The sequence below is a fragment of the Pteropus medius genome, unplaced genomic scaffold (assembly GCF_902729225.1).
Source record: "Pteropus medius unplaced genomic scaffold, Ma_sr-lr_union100, whole genome shotgun sequence".
NCBI classification, from domain to species: domain Eukaryota; kingdom Metazoa; phylum Chordata; class Mammalia; order Chiroptera; family Pteropodidae; genus Pteropus; species Pteropus medius.
The window spans coordinates 208,998-215,869 of record NW_024350927.1 but is presented as its reverse complement, the minus strand read 5'-3'; the positions used below and the strand labels follow the sequence as shown (position 1 = coordinate 215,869).

General features: G+C 52.1%; 1 long non-coding RNA gene across 1 annotated transcript; it reads right to left on the bottom strand.

Moving 5' to 3' along the window:
• Positions 1–359: 359 nt before the first annotated feature.
• Positions 360–5,337, bottom strand: LOC120585715 (uncharacterized). The gene is made up of 3 exons (XR_005648487.1): positions 5,244–5,337; positions 1,242–1,502; positions 360–1,015 (listed from the first exon to the last, which is right to left on the bottom strand). It is a non-coding gene; the product is annotated as an uncharacterized LOC120585715 (long non-coding RNA).
• Positions 5,338–6,872: the final 1,535 nt, after the last annotated feature.

Below are 6,872 nucleotides of genomic sequence, written 5' to 3'. Positions count from 1 at the left end.
TTGCTGATGAAAATGCAAAATGGTGCAGGCACTTTGAAAAACAGCTTGACAGGTGTCTCCAAAAGCACTTCATTTTATAATCTACTAATTCTAGTCCTAAATATCTACCTAAGCAAAATCTTTGTGTCCACATAAAGATTTGTATGCCAATGATCATAGCAGCACTATTCATAATATTAAAAAAAATTGATCCAACCCAAATGTCCTTCAACAGGAGAATGTTGAACAAACTGTGATACATTCATATGACAAAATACCATTCCGTCATAGGAAGGAACTGATTACTGATACTTGCTACTATGTAGCTGAACCTCAAAAACATTCTACTAAGCAAAGAAAGCCAGACACCAAAGACCACATACTGCCTGGTTTTATTTATATGAAATTCTAGGAAAAGCAAAACTACAGTGACAGAAATCATATCGGCGGTTACCTGGGGCTAGAGACAGACTGCAAAGGGTATGAGGGAATTTGGGGGTGCTGGGAGTGCACGAAACCTTGATTGTGGGTGGATTACCAGAATCCACTGAAGTGTACACTTTAAGTGGCTAAGTTTTACAGCCCGTGAATTATGCCTCTGCAAAAATGTAAAAAGCAATGGGAGACAAGGAAGTCATTGTGGAGTAAGGCACTGCGGGAACGAGGGATGCTCCGACCCATAGTTACGTCCGGTTTGACACCCATGTGGTTTGACATCCATGTGCTACAGCCGCCAACCTTCTGGGCGAGATCGCCCGGGAAGATGAGCTGCCATGGAGACAGCGCCCCGTCCAGTGGGGCAGAAAGGCATGTGACCCAGTCATTGCGAAACAGTATGACAAGGCTTCACTAGAGCTCCAGTTCTCTGGGCACAATGAGGAGGGAGCCATCAACCCTTTCTGAGAATGGGGAGCCCTCCCGGGAAACGAGGTGCCTCCTTGGAGCCGAGACAGTGGACACGTCAGGCGGTTGACTTCCTGGCCCTCTCTCTTCCCTCCTCTTCCCATCCACCGAAGTTCCAGGTGGCTGTCATTTCCTTTTTAATTAAAATGAATTAAATTTAATCTTGCCTAAAGAGTTTCCTGATACCTCTCAAAAACATTAGAATCTCCCTGGGGTGTTGCAAAACCTGGGTTGGGCCTCTCTCATCCAGACTCTGAGGGTGGCCATGTGACCACCCTCCTGGAGGCTGATTTGATCTCGGTGGGGTGGGGGCAGGGGTAGGTGGTAAGAGAGAGAATGTCGCAGGTAGAGAGAACCACCTGAGCGAAGGCTTTGCATGGGACCTGGCATGTTCAAGGAACTATCCAGAAGTCCTGGGTGACTAGGGCGTTGCTAGCAATAACGTGAAGGAGCCACAGAGGTCTGGGTTGAAAACTGCTGTCTCCAAGGGCAGGGCGAAGTCTCCTGAGGTTATTCAGCTCCATGAGTGTGTCTAATTGTCCCAGGGTGTTGCTTCGTCCTGGCTCCAGGGGCAACCCCTTGAGGGCAGAGCCTGTGCTTCACATCCTTTCCTTATATGCCTGCAAAGGAGGGAAGGAATGTTGATTGGGAGCCTGCTGTGTGCTTCCTGGCCTTACAGCATTCAGTCCTTATATGGTAGGTGATTTCATTATTCTGCTTCAGGATCAGGAAATTGAGATCCCGAGAGGTGAAGTGACTTGCCGAAGTCCCACAGCCACAGAGGTGGGATTCAAACCATAGTGTGCCCTGCCTAGCCCCAGGACCAAAGCTAGTTCAGAAATCCCCACGGAGTGAGGGTCTACATGGGCCTGGCTGCTATTTGGTTCATTCCCTAAGTCCCGGTGCCCAGGAGAGGGGGCAGCGGGTAGGCAGCCTGAGGTCAGGGCCTCATGCCCCCTGGCTCCCTGCCTCAGTTTTCCTGGGTGCCAAGAAAAGGCATGAACACCTCAGTCATGACGAAGCCTTGAAAAATGCACCGAAAGTTAGATCCAGTGACTAAGAGGAAGGCAGGGGTGTCCTTCGGCCCTCCCACTCCTGCCCCACGCAGTGCTTTCCCAATCCTTCTGCTGGTCTGACAGAGTTGATGGGAGAGGGGGCAGGAGGCACGGGCCTGCAGGAAGCCGGCTGAGCAGGAGCCAGGCCCCATTGCAACAGCCTCCCAGCCTCCTGTCCAGCCACGTGAGCCTGTCCCAGCATCTGTCATCGCTCCGCAGACCCGTCAGGGGCTCCCCATCACCTCAGAACAAAGCCCAGCTCCTCAGCCTTCCATCCACTGCTCTGCTCTCCAGGTTCATCTCCCACAAATTCCCGCTCCGCAACCTCCTGCTCCCCGAAAACGCTTTACCGAGCCTCATTTCGTCTGGCCTTTGGCCATGCAGATCCCCTGCCCCTCAACATTCTGCTGTTTTCCTCAAATTCAAGCCCCTTCTTAGTCACCGAACCACCACCCCTGGTCACCCCGATCAGGGGGTTCTGGCCTAGGTGGCTTGTGATTTGAATTGCCTTTCTGAGGGCCTGTCCTGGCTCCCAGGTGGTTATGGGAGATCGCAGGCTACATCCACCCTTTACCTCCTCCCCTGGGCAAAGCCGGTACCCTCGCTCTGACCCCTCGCCCTTAAAGGACCCACAGGTGCACTGTGGCACTTAAGCCAAAGCATTGTGGTGACCGTTCCTGGGTCTGCCTTCCCATCAACTGTGAGCCTCTGGCACATACAAGGCGCTCAGGAAAAGTTTAGAGATGAAAGAGACGGAGGAGGGTAAGAGGGAAAGGAAGGAGGGATGGAGGGAGGGAGAGAAGAGCCCAGCACAGCGTCCAACCCATAGGTGAGTGATTGAATAGAAAGAAAGAATTCTGGAAGCCTCTGTTTGCTAAGGGGAAATTTACTATCTTCCGAAAAGAAACAATTTTTCAGTTTTTTACTACAGCAATAATATACACTGTTACTTTTTTTAATATATGCTAATGGTATTTTTTTTCTAGACAAAGGGTTGGCCAACTTTTTCTGTAAAGGACCTAAATAATTTAGGTTTTGTGGATCACATGTGCTCTCTATAGCATACGCTTCTGCTTTCTGTGTGTTTTTAATACCATTTGAAAATGTAAAGGTCATTCTTAGGTCCTGTACAAAACAGGCCACCGGCTGAGTGTGGCCTGCGGCCACAATTTGCCAACCTGCATTCTAGACAATCCACAAAGATATAGATAAGAAAGTGAAACTTGCCTGTAAACCCTCCATTCAGAAATCACTTCCATCAAGATTTTGATGTGCTTCTCTCTAGGCTCTTTCTGGGCATGTGTATTATACATATTTTGTCAAAATACGATTATCTTCTATATACTGTTCAGTAACTAGCTTTCTTCCTTTAACAAAATAATGTGATCCTAACGTCATGCCATTGAATATAGATCTAGGACATCGTTTTTCAGGATATGTAGTATTGCATTGTATGAATCTAACTATTTTTTTTTTTCACATAATTACTGAGGGCAGATGGGTTACAGCCTCCAAGACTTCACTCAGCTTACTTAAAAAGACCAAAAATAAATAAATAAATAAAGATAGGGATGCATCTTAGTGACCTGGGTACTTAAATGAGGTGGCGCATAGCCTGTATATAGTTGATATATGTAATCATGTGTTATAATTATGAACAAAGCCCCCTACCTCCTCTAGCCTCCCTACAATTATTGGGGTACCCTAAGGTGTGTGGCAGATTTCTGTCTCCTGACCTCCAAGGCCATATCTTCCAGGACATCCAATATCCACCTAGAAAGTGAGGAACCGTGTCTCTTGAAGTTTCTAAGTAGTGGCTGCCCTGATACAGGACAAATGTCTGGTGACTGGCAGAGTCAGTGTCACTTGGCCTGAAAGGCTCATCAGATTGCTTCGTGGCTAAGAGCAGCCGTATCACCTGCACCAGACACCCATCAGGTGGATCCTGGCTGACCACGCGGACTCTCACGCTGGCTTTGGGGTCGAAGCAGATGCTGGTCTGTGCTCTGTTTCTGAGTCAGTTCAGCTCCACCCACTCCTCCTAGCCCTCCCTGGAAAGTAGTGGGTGAAAATGAGGACGCGGTGAAACCATCAGCAAGAACCATTTCTTTGTGGCTGCTGTTGGAGGCGTGCCTGGTACCCAGGTCACTAAGACCAACGAGAATATCCCCACTTTGCAGGTGAGGGGCCTAAAGCACAGAGCAATCAAGTTACTTGCCCAAGGTCACACAGTTGCGGTGTGAGCAATTCCAGATCTGCAACGTCTGACCCAGAAGCCATTGCTATGTCCCACAGTGCCGTGAGGCCTGTCTCCAGAAGGACCCATGGGAGTGGATGGCAGGGAAGCGGGAGAGCTCTGGGCTGGAGTGTCCACCGCCTCTTAGAAGCAGGAGAGCTCGGGAAGCCTCTTAGCCTCTGCTCACCTGCACCCTCATCCATCCAGTGGGTCCCTCACACCCCCTCAGTCCACAGGAAGGTACGCAGGAGATGCAGACAAGGGGGTGGAGCCAAACACACCTTGGGTTGTGAGATGTAAGCGGTGCCACGCTGGCTGAGCTGACCTATTGGGGACATCATGGAGAAGGGGCACTAAGGCCAGCAACAAGAAAAGGGCATTGTCAGCTAAGAATAGAACCTGCTGCTTCCAGAGACCAGCACCCTGAGCTTTCTAAACACACCCCCTTCTCTCTGTCCCTCTGCCCTACCCTGGTCCAGAGCCTGTCTCTGCTCCCCCACCGCCCCAGACCACTGTGATAGCTTTCCACTGGGCTTCCTGCCACCTGTCTCCACCCTCCATGCATCCTCCCCACCCTGCCACCACCATCACTGCCCTAAAAACTGAACCTGGTCATGTCACTCCCCTGCCTCAAGCCCTCTGTAGCCCCCACTGTCCTGATTAGGGCTCCTTGGTGTGGCATAGAGCCTGCCTCCTTCTCTCTCACCTCCTCCCGAGCTCATCATAAAAAATGTTCTCGCTCCCCTACATGTGTCCCTGGGCCTTTGCACATCGCCTCCCCTTTTCTGGCAACTTTCAGTATGTCCTTCGAGAAGACGTTTCCAAAATCACCTTCCCCGACCACCTCCCGACTCAGCGCACCCACGTGGCCTTGCACAAACGGTCCGGTGTGTGGAAGTCTCCGCGTGTGCTTTTCCCCCGGCCTCGCAGGCACTGGGTCTTCCTCGTCGTTATACCCCCAGTGCCCACATCAGCACCGGGCCCAGAGTCAGCCTTCAGCCGACAGTGGTTGGGTTAAGAGCAGATAAAAGCCAGGGGTAGCACATGGGCCTGGGGCCAGGTCCGCTCACCAACTACCTGCCGAGGGTCCCGGTCCACACGACGGCTGGGGTGGAGCCGGGGCGCCAGTGGGAACCGAACAGGCCCGACAAGAAAATGCTTGTCTGAGAACCAAGCCGAGGGGTGACTTCACCATTGACTCAGCCTCGCAAACACGAAGGTGGGGGCCGCCCTCCTAGGGAGGGGCAGTACCTGGGACAAATTTAACAGGCAAGGCGCACGCTTAAGGGCCAGAAAGCAAGGTGATGAGTCAAGGAAGGGGACACGCCTTGCCCTAAAAAGGGGAACAGCTTCCCTCTCACAGGTCCCTACTGATCACATACACCCATTAAAAGAAATAGAAAATAGGAGGGAAAAGGCCCAAATCCCATAGCTGGCGCTTTTTCTCAGAGGTAATTAACGATCATTCGGAAAGAGTGATGACACCATCCCCAGTTTGCACCAGAAAACAAGAGCCCCAGGTACATGCAGGCAGAGGCCCAGAACCCAGCCCACGCCTCCTGTGCCAAGGACACCCCCACCCCAACTCTCCAGGTTTAACCCCTCACTCCCCAATCAGTCACGCCCCAAACATGCCTGCACCCCGGCCCCATCCCGAGGTACGGGGCACTGGTGAAGCCTCCAACACCTCTGAGGCAGATTTTGGCTTTCCACCAAGATACCTGAAAATGAGGTTTCAAGTTGCTGCCTCTTACAGAGTCCCCGCAGTCCTCCTGGGTCTGTCGGGTGCTCCCAAAACCACATGCTTTTGGAGCTCACAGCCGAACCACAAGGCAGGTCCGGGTGACCCCATGTTCCAGGTGAAAACATTGAGGCAGAGGAAGAGGAGGGGGATTCAGGTCACATGGCTAGTGAGTGGCAGTTCAGGACAATGCCTCCTTTTGGACAAAGGACACCATCAGATGTCACTCTCAAGTAATGGCTGCTCCCAGAGCCCCTTACAGGGCCTGAGATGCTGCAGTCACAGAGCTGTCGGCCACTGGGTGATGGTTTGGTTATGACACAGCTTGGAGGTAGGCAGGGTCTGTGTCCCTCCCAGAGTCACATTGGGGAACCCCTAGCCCTCTGAGGCAGAAGCCCGCCAGCCACCAGGTCCTGAGAGCCACCCTGTCTCCTGCCAGAGGGTCCACAAGGACAGGAAGTTCCCCCAGGGCAGCCTCACCTGCCCCAGGAGGGAGCTGGGCACAGACAGTGTCAGCTTATGTCCACTAACTGAATCGAACCAAAGGAGGCAGCGTCATGGGCGGAACTGTGTCCTCCAAAAAGATACGTTGCAGTCCTAAACCCCAATGTCTCAGAATATGACCTTCTCTGGAAATCAGGTGTTTACAGAGGTAACCGAGTAAGACGAGGTCGTTAGGATGGGCCCCAATGTAACATGACCGATGTCTTAGAAACAGGAAGTTCGGACGGAGCAGGCGCGCTCAGAGGAGGTGGACATGGGCTGATGTTTCTACAAGGCCAGGAACACCAAGGGCTGCCGGCAAACCAAGAAGCTAGGGGAGAGGCCAGGGAGGGATTCTCCCCCGTCCTCAGACAGAACGAACACTGCCCACACCTGCAGGCTCCAGACCTGTGAGGTGACACATTCCTGCTATCTTAAGCCGCCCGGTTTGTGGACCCTTGTTACAGCAGCCCCG